The sequence below is a fragment of the Carettochelys insculpta genome, chromosome 14, assembly GCF_033958435.1.
Source record: "Carettochelys insculpta isolate YL-2023 chromosome 14, ASM3395843v1, whole genome shotgun sequence".
NCBI lineage: Eukaryota > Metazoa > Chordata > Testudines > Carettochelyidae > Carettochelys > Carettochelys insculpta.
The window spans coordinates 162201-178148 of record NC_134150.1 but is presented as its reverse complement, the minus strand read 5'-3'; positions in this window follow the sequence as shown (position 1 = coordinate 178148).

Sequence of the window (15948 nt, the reverse complement as noted above, 5' to 3'; positions counted from 1 at the left end):
AAGGGAAAAAACATCAAGTCAAAACAACAAAAAAGAACAGAGCAGCAAACAACAAAACAAGGTAACAAGCAAACAGCAGATACCCAGTCTAGCCAAATTCAAAATAACCATAACCTGATTGTGTCTAACGATGTATTTCCCTTTTACTTACCCCTCTATAGCTGATTTTGAGACAATCAGGATATTTATGATTTTCATTGCAGTTGCCTGGCAGACATCTCTTCCTCCATCTTTCCATTGCCCCAGCAGACGAAAAGCCCTGAAAACTGCAATTGTTCTCAGTTCAAAAAAAGTCACTCTACTCCCATTGGCTCACATGGGCTCAAGTTACATCAGAAAGAGATTTTCCCCTTCCCAACTCATTCACCAAAGGGCCATTCAGAGCTTCTGGCCTCAGTGCTGCACCCCAGGGCTCCTCTCAGCCTACCTGCATGCCACCTTGACCTTGCATCCCAAGGTCACCCCACCTTTCCACTCAGTCTGTCCTCCAGAAGGTCCCCCCCAACTCACAGCGATCCCAGCACTGCATGCATACCCCAACTCCAGGCCTGTACTCCTAGGGCAGCTCTGCCCCTTCACGTCACCCTGCAGCCCTACACCCCAAACCCATCCACTCACAATCCAGCTCTGGTCTCTGAGTTTCAGATGTACATTCCAAAGCCACACTGTGCCTAAGCCGGCTGCTCTAAGGACATGGTGTCCCACAGCCACTCTTCTCCCATGCCAAAGCTGTCTGCCACCCCGCAGCATCTTAGACTCTCACTCCACATGTCCCATGCTGGGGCTGCACCCCTCTGTATCATTTTACCACAGACCTCTCCCTGCCCTCCCTACCCTAACCCATCTGCCTGACACCATGCTCTTCCAGCTTCCTTATTATCACATCCCAGTGCCACCTGCCATGACCTCACCATGTATTCTTTCCTACACTGCTAAAGTCAGTTACATGGTATGGTCCTATTTCCTCCTTATATGTCCTACTGGAGGTTAGATGTCAGCAGGTCTGTTACTTACACTTGCTGTTTATGCAGTTAACTTTGATGTAAATAGAACCACATGAATTTTCACAAATTAGCTGCTAAAACCAAAGAAGTCTCCACTGAGTATGTCCAAACTACAATTCTTCAAAGGTTTATAATTGGTCCAAATATGGGCAGATTTTCACCAGGATGGCAAAAGGTACGTCTCTGACACTGAGGACAATCTCTTACCAAATTACATGTCTCTCTGAAAGATGGGGGGCACTAGAGCTTTTCAAAGAAAAGGCTGTCCTAATTGTTTTAAATGGCTAAAATTATGTCATTTCCCCAGTCTCATTTTCTGAAACTGCTTAAATTGTTTGGCTAAAGTTTTCCTCCCCAGAAATGTAGTCTGAGGCAGACATTAAATATAAAAGTTCATACTACATAGCTACATTTTGGGTAAGTTATAAGCAACTGAAAAGAAGATCAGACTGTTGTGATCACTCGGAGAAGAAAGGAATGAGGAAAATGGCCAGGTTTGCCTGGGAACAAGACCAAAGTTTAGTCAAAAGAGATAGGCCTTATACCAGGTACCAGGCTTTAAGCTATCTTCTGAACTAAACTGAGAAAAAGTCAGGCCCTGCCAATATAGAGCAAAATTAGCAAGAGTCAACAGTTATGCCTGTTACAAACCAGAAGCAAGTTCACTATCCAATACATGAACTTGGCTAAACAGGCTGGCATTGCAAACACAAGCATTCCTAGGCACTTATTATGCCTATAGCTGGAGAATGTAGGGCAGTTATCAGGAAGGCGAAAGCACAACTGGAATTGCGACTCGCGAGGAATTTGAAGGATAACAAGAAAAGTTTCTAAAGGCATGTTAGCAAGAAGAAGGTGATCAGAGAGGGCGTGGGGCCCCTACTGGATGAGGGTGGTAACCCAGTGACAGATGATGTAGGGAAAGCTGAAGTACTTAATGCTTTCTTTGCCTCTGTCTTCACGGACAAGGACAGCTCCTGGACTAATGCGATAAGTGATGCATTGTGGGATGAACGTGGACAGCCTTTGGTGGGGAAAGAACAGGTTGGGAGCTATCTAAAAAAGCTAAACTTACATAAATCCATGGACCCAGACCTAATTCATCCGAGGGTTCTGAGGGAGTTGGCATATGTCGTTGACAGCCCTTGGCCGTTATCTTTGAAAAGTTGTGGAGATCGGGACAGATCCCGGATGATTGGAAAAAGGCAAATGTAGTGCCCATCTTTAAAAAAGGGAAGAAGGATGATTCAGGGAACTATATGCCAGTCAGTCTTACATCAGCCCCTGGAAAAATAATGGAGGGGCTCCTCAAGGAAGTCATTTTGAGGCACTTGGAGGAGGATAAAGTGATCAGGAATAGTCAGCATGGATTCATGAAGGGCAAGTCATGCCTGACCAATCTGATTAGTTTCTATGATGAATCATAGAATCATAGAACAATAGAGCTGGAAGAGACCTAAAAAATCCATCAAGTCCAGCCCACTGCTCTAAGCAGGACCAAACCCATCAGATCAGCCCAATCAGGGCTTTGTCGAGGCAAGACTTAAACACCTCTAGGGATGGAGACTCCACTACTTCCCTGGGTAGACCATTCCAATGCTTCACCACCCTCCTGGTGAAAAAGTTTTTCCTAATGTTCAACCTGGACCCTCCCAGCCACAACTTGAGACCATTGTTCCGTGTTCTGCCATCCGTGACCACTGTGAACAGCCTCTCTCCAGCCTCTTTGCAGCCTCCCTTCAGTAAGTTGAAGGCTGTTATCAAGTTGTGATGGGGTTTAGGGGTTTCCCTGCACTGCACCCCGTCCGCTGGCAGGAGTGACTTTTACTTAGCAGGTACAACAGCAGGTTTATTAGGCAACAGATGCCCAGTTTTTTACAGAAGCAACAGCATAGCAGCCCGAGACAGTTTTTTTAACCTGTCCTGGGGGGAAGACCCCGAGGGGTGCCCCTTTGGGGTGTAGCTTTCCCCCTCCTTAGGCTGGCTGCCTTCCAGCTCTCCCTTCCCCAGCCTCTAACTGCTGCCCCCGATTTAAAACCCAGCTCAGCTCCTCCCTGCTCTTTGTTCAGGCAGAGGTGTTATCTGCCAGTTGTAGCCCCAGGGTCATCCTTAGCCACTGGGAGCTGCTGCTTGCCTTGGACATTTAGCCTGACTCACATATGCACACCCCCCCACACTTCATCACACAAGTCCCACCTCAGTCTTCTCTTCTGCAGACTAAACAGTCCCAATTCTCCCAACCTTTCTTCATAAGTCATATGCTTCAGCCCCCTAATTATTTTGGTCACCCTCTGCTGGACCCTCTCCAGTGTATCCACATCCTTCCTATAATGGGGGGCCCAGAACTGGACACAGTACTCCAGATGCAGCCTCACCAAAGCTGAATAAAGAGGAATAATCACTTCCCTGAATCTACTGGCAATGCTCCTCTTGATGCAACCTAATATGCTATTAGCCTTCTTGGCTACAATGGCACATTGTTGACTCACGTCCAGCTTCTCGTCCACTACAACTCCCAGGTCCTTTTCTGCAAAACTACTACCAAGCCAGTCGGACCCCAGCCTGTAACAATGATTGGGATTCTTCCAGCCCAAGTGCAGGACTGTGCACTTGTCCTTATTGAACCTCATCAGATTTCTTGCAGCCCAGTCTTCCAATTTGTCTAAGTCAGTCTGGACCCTGTCCTTACCCTCCAGCATATCTACCTCTCCCGCTAGCTTAGTGTCATCCGCAAACTTGCTGAGGGTGCAATCCAACCTCTCATCCAGGTCATTGATAAATATGTTGAACAGAACAGGACCCAGAACTGAACCCCAAGGAAAGGTCCAGGTTGAACATTAGGAAAAACTTTTTTACTGAAGCGTTGGAATGGTCTACCCAGAGAAGTAGTGGAGTCTCCATCCCTGGAGGTGTTTAAGTCTCGCCTCGACAAAGCCCTGACTGGGCTGATCTGATGGGCTTGGTCCTGCTTAGGGCAGGGGGCTGGACTTGATGGCTTTTTTTAGGTCTCTTCCAGCTCTATTGTTCTATGATTCTATATAAACACATGCCAGAAAGATTGCACCAGAAAAATTTCTGGGGTAAACACACTCCCCAAAGATGATACAGGAACACATTGACCAGATCACTCCTAGATATAAGATGAGATGACAGCATGATGGATGGAGATGTTTGTATCAAACGAAAAAGTACGAGGTATAAAGTAGTCACTAACTATGTCAGAAGGATACTGCGTAACTTGTTTGTATCAGAACGTAAAAGAGTGGTCTTAGCAGGAATGTCTTTGGCTGGCCAAGAGGTAGGTCAGGATTGACCTGTTGTGGGCTTTGTGCCAAACATATTTATAGGCTCCCATGTGCTGCGCTCACTCTGGCCGATTGGCTGTACAACTTAAACAACTGTCCAATGACCACAAGATTCATTAAGGCACAAAGGCACCTGACTAGGGTTATCATCAACAAAGCACAGTACTACTATTCCACAGACTCTACCAGACTACTAATGCACATATACCCATGACAGTGGACACAGCTCAGTCAGTGGCAGGCTTTTCCACTGTTCCCTAAGCCAGTGGTTCCCAACTTTTTCATTAACACAGCACACTTCAATTAGACAATTCCATGACACAACCACTTTTTTTAGCTGAATTGATTGTTCATAAACATCACATTTACTTACATTTACTATGGTTACAGTCTTATTAGAGAGGTTTGCAACACAGTAGTGCATCCAACAAGCTAAACAAGGATCAAATGCATTAATGTTTCAACTCTACCACAGAATACACAGTTTTAGACAGTGAGTATAGACATATTTTCAAAAGCTGCTCAATGCCATGCTAGGGATGTTGAGTAAAGAAGTAACCATTGAAAGCAGGCTCACCTAACTGCCAACCATTTGGAATCAGGACATGGCATTTAAACCACATCCCAGCTCCAACAGACTCTCGCCCTCCTTTCCTCTCCCTCGCCACAGCAAGGCGTGGAAGTGGGCTCCCCATCAGCTTGTTTGGGCAAGGAAGCAGCATTTCAGCTGCCTCCCAGCACAAATGGGGTCCTGTGGGGTCATCATTTCCCCTCATGGTGGTTCTGCGAAGAGCCACAGCGCAGGGAAATTGACAAAATTTCATGGCACACTTGGACAGTTCTCATGGCACACCCAGTGACCTAGGCTGAACAAAGATACTCCCTCTAAGATAAAACTTTATACACCAATACAAACAAGTTATGTATCAATCCTGACATATCTAGGTGCCATACTGTGACATATTATGGTGCCACCCATTGACGCATCTTGAGGTCGCACATTACCTTGTACGTGCTGGTTTCATCAAAACATCTCTATCCATCATGCTGTCATCCTGACCTCATCTTTAGGATGGGTCAATGTGTTCCTGTTCTATGTACTGATACTGAGATGTTCTAGTACCACCCTTCTGGAATTTGCTTATGTGAGTTCCAGAACTTGCAATAACAGCCCTATGCTTCTCAAATTCTATGAGCGGGGCCTGCCTCTTGCTTACAAATCAATTTTACTACACATCAGCAAAGTTGTGACCACATTACCTCAGGCATTAGGCCTCAAACCAAGCCTCTGGTACATAGTCTTATTTTCAGGCTCTCTCCCTGCTATGCACCCCACCCCACAATGCCCTATTGCCAGACCCTATCCTGAGCCTATGAGAGCCGGCAGATCCCCCTACACCCTGCCACAAATACAGTGTCATGCACAGTTATGGAATAATAGAATATTAGGGTTGTAAAATACCTCAGAAAGTCATCTGGTTCAACCTCCTCCTCAAAGCAGGACCTGTCCCAATTTAATCATTGCAGCCAGGGCTTTGTCAAACCTGATCTTAAAACCCTCTACGCATAGACAGTCCACTAGCTCCCTAGATAATCCATTCCAGTGCTTCTCCACAATTCCAGTAAAATAGTTTTTTTCTAATATCCAACCTAGACCTCACCCACTGCAACTTGAGACCATTGGTCTTTGTTCTGTCATCTTCCACCACTGAGAACAGCCCAGCTCCATCCGCTCTGGAAACCCCCTTCAGGTAGTTGAAGGCTGCTGTCATATTCCTCCTCACTCTTCTGACCCTCAGGATGGAATAAAGAGATCTTCAGGCTCTGAAGTGGGCCAAACATGGACCAGGCTGTAACTTTCTGTTCTTGTGATTTCCAGGGACTTTCTGTGTTGTGTTCCAGACATCTAAAAGACCTTCCTGCTGTCTGAGACTCATTCCTGGGTCAGGAACCAGGTATATTGCCCCCTTTGAAGCATGTAAGTCTTTCCAAGGGGTCCAATTCAGATGAAGCTCACAGAGTGAAATGGGGGTACTGAAGGCTCCACAGTCTAGTCCCAGGAGGCAGAGAAGTGAGGGGGCTCAACCTAGCAAGAGAGGGTGATCAAATGGGGTTGACACACTGAAGGAGACCTTCCCAGAATTGTTCCAGAGCTGCCCAAGCACTGGACCAGTGGATCCATGGCACTTGGCACCTTCCAAACTCTGCAGGCTCTCAGTAAATATATGCCATACTTACTTTGTGTTTTGTCACCACTGCAGTTTGAACAGGAAAATAAATGCTTCTGATAGGTAATGCATGAGTTTATGTAAATATGTGAAAATCTATGTAAATTTGCAGGCTTTTTTAAGGAAGGCAGGCCTATGTATCTGGTTATATAAACTTGCCAGATACAATCTGTAATACAGTGCCTGTATGCTTTCTATGGAAACTTTCTGCAAAGATCTAAAACTCCCTGGCAAGTGTCTTGGGCTTGCCCCTTCTACCATGGAGTTGTAGTTGGGAAAAGCAGAGAGGAGTCAGAGACACATTTCTCTGATTTCCAGCCAGCGACATCAACATCTTCAGGTTAAGTAGGCTACTGAAGCTTGACCTTCTTTCTACATATACACAACCAATGCTTTGCAATTTCATATCTAGCAGCGATCCTGTTTCCAGTTAACTTAAAGAGGAAATGGCTGTTGCAGAGAATGACAGGAAAGGGGTTCTGTGAAACAGGGAGAGAACTGTCATTGACAATGGAAGCGGTTAGGAAGATTACATCAATTTCCAGTAAGAAATAACCCTTATTTTTGTCCCTTTAGTTCCCACCAGGGATTCAATAAATGTCAGGCACCCCATTCATAGACGTAAACACCTAATTATTAAATAGGGATCTGGCCATCTGCTTTGTGTCAGGTGCCTGGATTGTGAAATATAGCAATGTGCAGATGACCTTGAAAAAGTTATACTCATGGATTATGAGCCAAAAGAGATGGGATCTTGGAAAGGCAAAAATTCACAGAGTATCATATAGAGACAGTTAGAGATACATTGCAAATATAAAGATATTTTCTGTCACAATCCTTTCTGAAATCTAACAGTGTACTTAGATAGAATGGCATTTTAGACAGATTTGCTTTCAGCTGGGCTAGAAGCATGTGTGTTTTCATACCACAATAGATCTATCATTACTGAAAATCCTACTTTTGCATCATCTGTGTTTCTTCAGTTGGTGACACTGATCACCATAAAGGGGACTGTGTTTTCAACTAATTTCAAAGTTTAATCCAAAGTGGTACTATTATTAGGTGTGCATTGTTGGGGACAAGCAACACCATTTTGCTTGTATTCAAAGAATCATAGAACACTAGAACTGGAAGGGTCCTCAAGAGGTCATCAAGTCCAGTCCCCTGCCCTCGGGGCAGGACCAAGCACTGTCTAGACCATCCCTGAGAGATGTCTATCTAACCTGCTCTTAAATATCTCCAGTGATGGAGATTCAACAACCTTCCTAGGCCATTTATTCCAGTGTTTGACCACCCTGACAGTTAGGAAGCTTTTCCCCATGTCCATCCTAAACCTCCCTTGCTGCAGTTTAAGCCCATTGCTTCTTGTCCTATCCTCAAAGGCCCAGGAGAACAATTTGTCTCCCTCCTCCTTGTAACTCTCTTTGAGGTACTTGAAAATCACTATCATGTCCCCTCTAAGTCTTCTCTTTTCTAAACTAAACAAGCCCATTTCTTTCAGTCTTCCCTCATAGCTCATGTTCTCTAGAACTGTAATCATTTTTGTTGCTCTTCTTTGGACCTTCTCCAATTTTTCCACATCTTTCCTGAAATGTGGTGCCCAGAACTGCACATAATACTCCAGTTGAGACCTAATGAGCACTGAGTGGAAGAATGACTTCTCTTGTCTTGCTCTCAACACTCCTGTTAATGCATCCCAGAATCATGTTTGCTTTTTTGCAACAGCATCACATTGTTAACTCATATATAGCTTGTGGTCTGCTATGACCTCTACATCCCTTTCTGCAGTACTTCTTCCTAGGCAGTCGCTTCCATTCTGTGTGCATGAAGCTGATTATTCCTTCTTCAGTGGAGTACTTTGCATTTATCCTAGTTAAACTTCATCCTGTTTACCTCAGACCATTTCTCCAGTTTGTCCAGATCAGTTTGAGTTATGACCCTATCCTCCAAAGCAGTTGCAACCCCTCCCACCTTGGTATCATCTGCAAACTTAATAAGCGTACTGTGTGCCAATGTCTAAATCGTTGATGAACATATTGAATAGAACTGATTCCAAAACAGATCCCTGCCGAACACCACTTGTTATGCCCTTCCAGCATGACTGCAAACCATTAATAACGTCTCTCTAAGAATGGTTATGCAGACAGTTATGCACCCACCTTATAGTGGCTCCATCTAAGTTATATTTGCTTAGTGTATTGATAAGAAGATCATGCAAGACCGTGTCAAATGCCTTACTAAAGTCTAGGTATGCCACATCCACTGCTTCTCCATTATCCACAAGACTTGTTATCCTGTCAAAGAAAGCTATCAGATTGGTCTGGCCTGATTTGTTCCTTACAAATCCACGCTGGCTGTTACCTACCACCTTATTTTCTTCCAGATGTTTGCAGATGAATTCTGTAATTATTTGCTCCGTTATCTTTCCTGGCATAGAAGTTAAACTGACTGGTCTGTGCTTTCCTGGGCTGTTCTTTTTCCCCTTTTTATAGATAGGCACTATGTTTGCCTTTTTCCAGTTTTCTGGACTCTCTCCCAACTTTCAGAACTTTTCAAAGATGACAGCTAAAGGCTCAGAATCCTTCTCTAGCAGATCCTTAAGTATTCTTGGATGCATTTCATCAGGCCTTGGTGAGTTGCAGACATCTATTTTTTCCAAGTAATTTTTAACTTGTTCTTTTTTTATTTTATCCTCTAAAACTACCCTCTTCCCACTAGCATTTACTGTGTTAGGTATTTCTGCATGAGAGTTCTTGGTGAAGACTGAAACAAAGAAAACATTAAGCACCTCAACCATTTCCTCTGTCTTTCTCTTGCTTCTAATATATTTACTGCTGGCACCCCCTCTGCCAAGAGTGAGCTCTTGCATGGCTATGCTAAAGAGCCACGGGACCATGCTAATGAGCAGCCATTTGCAATTGAGAGGCTGCTCATTAGCATGGAGCTGCTGGGAGAGCGGCTCCGTGTAGACCCAGCCTACGTGTATGCAGGGGCAAGATTAGAAAGGCCAAGGCACAATACCAGCTCAAACTAGCTAGAGACCTAAAGGGTAACAAGAGCTGTGTCTACACGTGCACGCTACTTCGAAGTAGCGGCACTAACTTCGAAATAGCGCCCGTCGCGGCTACACGCGTCGGGCGCTATTTCGAAGTTAACTTCGACGTTAGGCAGCGAGACGTCGAAGTCGCTAACCTCATGAGGGGATCGGAATAGCGCCCTACTTCGACGTTCAACGTCGAAGTAGGGACCGTGTAGACGATCCACGTCCCGCAACGTCGAAATTGCCGGGTCCTCCATGGCGGTCATCAGCTGGGGGGTTGAGAGATGCTCTCTCTCCAGCCCCTGCGGGGCTCTCTGGTCACCGTGGGCAGCAGCCCTTAGCCCAGGGCTTCTGGCTGCTGCTGCGGCAGCTGGGGATCCATGCTGCAGGCACAGGGTCTGCAACCAGTTGTCAGCTCTGTGTATCTTGTGTTGTTTAGTGCAACTGTGTCTGGGAGGGGCCCTTTAAGGGAGCGGCTTGCTGTTGAGTCCGCCCTGTGACCCTGTCTGCAGCTGTGCCTGGCACCCTTATTTCGATGTGTGCTACTTTGGCGTGTAGACGTACCCTCGCAGCGCCTATTTCGATGCCGTGCAATGTCAAAGTTGAACATCGACGTTGCCAGCCCTGGAGGACGTGTAGACATTATTCATCGAAATAGACTATTTCGATGTTGCTACATCGAAATAAGCTATTTCGATGTTGGCTTCACGTGTAGACGTAGCCAAGAAGTCATTCCATAAATATATTAGAAGCAAGGAGAAGACCAAGGACAGGGTAGGCCCACTACTCAGTGAGGAGGGAGAAACAAAATCAGGAATGGCAGAGGTATTTAATGACTTCTCTGTTTCAGTCATCACCAAGAAGGCCGATGCAGAAATGCCAGACATAATGTATGTTAGTGGGATAGGGGTAGGTTTAGAGCAATGGTTGCCAAACTTTTCAGCATCACGCCCTCTTTTGATTTTTGAGAAACCCTCACGCCCCCCACCTCTTCTTCACCAACAATTTAGATATTGGCATAGAGACTGTGCTTACTAAGTTTGGAGATGATACCAAGCTGGGAGGGGTTGCAACTGCTTTGGAGGGTAGGGCCAGAATTAAAAATGATCTGGGAAAACTGGAGAAATGGTCTGAGGTAAACAGAATAGCTGTATCAGAGAGGTAGCCATGTTAGTCTGTAGCTTTGAGAACAACAAAAAGTCTTGTGGCACCTTATAGACTAACAGATATTTTGGAGCATAAGCTTCCTTGGGCAAAGACCTGCTTCATCATATGTGTGAGTGGGAGTGTGGGGGTGGTTTCAGAGGGGTATTTAAAGAATGGGGTCCCAGAAAAAGGGAGGGCCAGAGCTGACTAGGTCTATTCAGCAAGATGGAAATGGCCCATTATCAATAGTAGGTATCAAAAGAGGAAAAAACAAGTTAGATCAGGCAGGGGGATATAAGCCATTGTCAGAGTCTAATGGGGAGATCTTAATACCCAGGGCAGAGAAGCTGCCTTTGTAAGCTGTGAGCCACGCCCAGTCTCTGTTTAATCCTTGGTTAATGGAGTCAAATTTACAAATAAATTGCAGCTCAGAGATTTCACTCTCCATTTGATTTTTGAAATTTCTTTGTTTCAGGACTGCCACCCTTAAATCTGCTATTGAGTGTCCAGGGAGATTGAAGTGTTTCCCCACAGGCTTCTGTACATTACTGTTCCTGATGTCTGATTTATGTCCATCTATCCTGCCTTGCTTCCCTTGATTACCCGCTCTTTCTTGTTGCTTGTGCTATGACAAGCCTATAGGAACTTTAAAAGCATCCAGAAGTTTGTGAATTCCCTTTAAAGGCAGGACACCAATCTTCCTAGTGATATCGCCAGCTCCACTGATGCCAGTGCTGGTGCTACTGCTCTCCCTATTTATCTGTGCCATATCTGCTCATCACCATTAATTAATTAATGGCACTATGTTCCACGCTGCTGTCTGCATTATTAATGATCATTTCTGACTCTGCTGTCTGTTGCCTGAGTGATGGTTGGTCTCATGCGGAAGTAGGGCTCTTCAGGGAGTCACATGCTACCTTTTGCATCAGCCTTTCTATTCTTCTGCAGGACTGGGGCAGCTCACGAAAACAACTAACCCTTTGTCAGTCACTAATTGTGCAGAGCACTTCACAGTAATCATTGTTCTGTGCAAATCTTCCCAACACATCTCTGCAATAGGACCATTTCTGCCTTTTCCCTCTCAGTCCTACTGATGGAGACTTAGCTAGAGAAGGGATTGATAGAAGCCATATAATGGCTCAGGAGCACAGCATGGGTTAAGAACTCAGCAGTTTTAACCACCAAAGCCATTAATTGTGCTGCCTCCTACTGTTAGCACCAGACACACACAATCAAGACATCAGAGTGTTGTCATTTTGGCAGACACCTCAAGCACTGCAGTTGGGATCTCTCCAGATACAAGCATGAGAAGCTATAGGCTGAGACAAAGCTCCCAAATTGGAGAGAGAAGACTCACACACTTGGGGAGGGGTGGGACATAACACCCACTTACAACAACCAGGTAGCTGCTGTGTGCAAGAAGCCCACAACAATAAAAATGTCACCAAACTTCTCAGAAATTCTTTGAGGTTCAACCCTCTGTGCATCTGAAATCAGGCCATAGTCCCACCAGTGCAACAGAGTCAGTGAAGTGCAGTGCGGAGAGCAGAAGTGCTGGTATCTGTGAAAGGGAACAGCCCACTGGCTCTTAGCTCCATAAGGGTATGTCTGCAAAGCAAAAATATCAGACCTCACCAGAAGTCTCAGAGCCTGAGTCAAGTGACTTGGGCTTATGTGATGGGGGAAAAATAGCAGTGTATATGTTTGGAGGCTCTAAGTCCTGGAGGAGGGCATGTCTCAGAGCCCATATTCCAGCCCGAGCATCTGCTTGGATACTTTTAGCTGTGTAACAAGCCAAAGTCAGCTGACCTGTGCTTTCGTATTTTTGCCATGGATGTTTTTCACTGTGTAGGTGTATGCTTAGAAGCCCTGTGTAGCTGAGGCCCCATTTAGCATATCGGGGCCTCAACAGCACCCCAGGTACTCACATTGGACATTTAATTGGAAGTCCCCAGTGAAGCATTTGGCCACGTGGAGATGAAGGCAGCTGATGTCAAGAAGAGCAGAGAAAAGGCTGAAATACTGAGGCAGTCAAGGTCTGGCTGAGGCCTTCCATGGTGGGAAAGACATAGAGTGGGCACATACTGATGTTGCACATACAAAATCATCAAAAATTGGTGACCCTATGGGTGGCGGGAGGAGGAAGGTCTAAAGCGACATTGAAGACCCAAAGCTGTAGGACACGAAGCATGGTGTGAATGTGGAAAGTTAAGCCTTAGTCATACTAGAAAGGGTTTTCTGGTGTAACTATATCAGCAAATCTTCTTACTAAAGATATAGCTTAAACAGACAAAAGAGAGCTTTTTTTCTGATATAATTTATACCAACATCTTGAATGAAATAAGCTACGCCAGCAAAAGGACTGTCACAATTGCAACTACTTGCACCTCTGTGCAACTTAGTTGTCACAGTTCAGGGTAACTGCAAGTGAATTCCCCCCTGTGGGCCACGAGGGCTGTGTCTACACTAGCTCCCAACTTTGAAGGTAGCATGGCAATTAGGGTGTTGGGAGATTACTAATGAAGTGCTGTGGTGCATATGCAGCACTTTATTAAGCTAATTCTCCCCCGTGGCAACTTCGAAGTGGCAAACTTTGAAGTGCCAGCTTGAGGAGTAAAGGGACTTTGAAATAGCCTGGGCACTTCAAAGTACCTGCGGGCTAGCCACAGCTACATGCAAATCAGCACTTTAAAGTTTGCCGCTTCGAAGGTGCTGCAAGGCAGAATTAGCTTAATGAAGTGCGCATATGCACCGCAGCACTTCATTAGTAATCTCCCGACACCCTACTTACCATGCACCCTTCAAAGCTGGGAGCTAGTGTAGACACAGCCCAGGAGTACCAGATCTAGGCTACCTACTCCCAAATATCACCATTCTTGGGAACAGACACCTTCTTGCTCCTTCTTAACTGGGATTTTTCAGGATGCAGCATTCCTTGTCTATCTGCACTTTGCTTTCTCTCCAAAGGCTTTGAACAGCCTTAACTGCCAGCAGGCAAGTTTCCATAGACCTCTTTCTAAGCAAGTATATTTATTCTTCAGGTACATGCATTACAGAGGAAACACATACCAGAAAACTTCCCATCCACATGATACGAGCTTTTCAAAAGTCAACCATCAGTCCTATGGTGCTTCAATAGGCCATAGTCTTCCAGCCCTTCTCAGGAAGCACTGAGGATCCTCACCCTTTAAGACCACAGGTCCTGTCTATCTGCTGGATCAGAAAGCAGGCCCTGTGTTACTTTAAACTCAGACTATTTATCCCAAAGTCCTATCCATTGTCTGTTGATCTCTAGAGAATCCCATCTGACCCAGTGTCTGGAGCAGGGGTCTGCAGCCTGTGGCTCCAGAACTGCATGCTGCTATTTAGGGACTTCTTTGTGGTACCCGAAGCTATAATTACAAAGTAAAAAACAAAAAGAAAAACCCTCCTGATTATTTTTAATAAACAGTGAATATCTAAATGCCCAACAATGAACAACTCACTTAAAAAGCAAATGATATGTCATCTCAAAATGTTGGACAGCTCCTCCTTTAATATGTGCAGTGCATTGTAGGATATGATACTCTATCTGTGTTTTGATTGTGTTACTAATAAAGTCTTATTCACATGTATTGCAGCTCTTAAATTATCGAGTTTCTTACCAAATTTAAAAAAAAAAAAAGACTCTTCTTGCTATTTTGGTTGCCAACCCCTAGTTTGGAGCTTCTCCAGGTGAGCATATTTGTCTGATGGTATTGCAACCTGAGTGATTTGCTTAAACACCTCTCCACACTCTAACACACATACGCACAATAGAGTTAAATAGAATATCTGGCCCACATTGTTCAATATAATCTTTGGATCATACTGGCCCATAATTATACAGAACCTTTGCATTTAATACAATGACTCCAAAGATACTTAAACTGAATCCAATGTGATTTTTCAATGATATTGCAGGCAGTTGCCATGTCTGTCACAACAGCTCTGCCCACCAAAAAACAAAACAAAGCCCACAAAAACAAACAAACAAACAACAACAACAACAGGACCTTTTAAGTGTACATTGGGCCTGAAAGAAGAGAGGATGAAGCAGAGGGTAGGGTTTTGGAGCCAAGACTGAGCATTCAGTTGGTGCCTGTAGACAAACTTCCAGATTCATTATCAGGAAAATACCTTGATCTGGCTAAAGAGAAGCCTTTATTGGATTAGTACCTGGATTCTTCCAGGCTCTTTTCTAGACAATGGATCCTTATTAGGAGCATTGTACCCTGGCTGGCTTCTCATTAAAGTTAGATTCTTACTGATTTAGTGCCAGGCCTGACTCCTGCTGCAGAGGAAATTTGAAAGGTATTCACAGTGATCCCAAACAAAAATGGATAACCAATTCTGCAACCCAAAAGCAAGGAAAGAAAAGATGCCATCTAAAAGTGAATATCCTTAGAGGAAGGAATGGATTAGCCCTTTCAAAGCTGCCAAGGGAGAAGGGCTGATAGTTCTCTGGATTCAGATAATGACTCGGGAATGAGAAGGAGAAAAACAACTACACAACTTCAACTGGACTGTTTTCAAAGGCAGAATAGCTGTCCCATCACTCTATTGTGAAGTCTGCAGCATTCAAGAAGATCAGACCCAAGCATCAGAGGCTATGTTAATTCAGAGCCAGCTGAATGGGAAAAAAGGTCTTTGTCTGTTTTTCAAAATGTCATACCTATCTATCTCAGAGAGCTGGAAGAGATCATCGAGTCCAGTCCCCTGCACTCACAGCAGGACCTATTACCATCCCTGACAGGGTGCTTTTTTTTTCTTTAATGTGTTTGCCCCAGGTCTCTAAATGGCTTCCTCAAGTAGTGAGCTCACAACCCTGGGTTTAGCAAGCTAGGGCACAAGCCACTGAGATATCCCTCCTCCTATGAGTTTTAGTTGAACAAGCTTCCACTATTCAGCATTCAGGGAAAGACTTATTCTCTGCAAAGCTGACTGGAACTAGCTGGAGAGTCATGTTGAGAGAATGTATGCAAGGATTGGAGGGACTGGATGTAATAAAATAGAGGGATTGGCCTGCAGGTAGCTGGCCATACTCTAGGAAGCTAAGGAAGTAATTTTCTTGTTGATCAATGTTCACTCCTCATACTAGATATGAATGTTACTTTTTTGTTACTATTAATTTAGCATGGGGGTATCCTAACCAGGATCAGGATCTCATGCTGGATGCAGTAAAATAAAAACAATATATCCCTGTC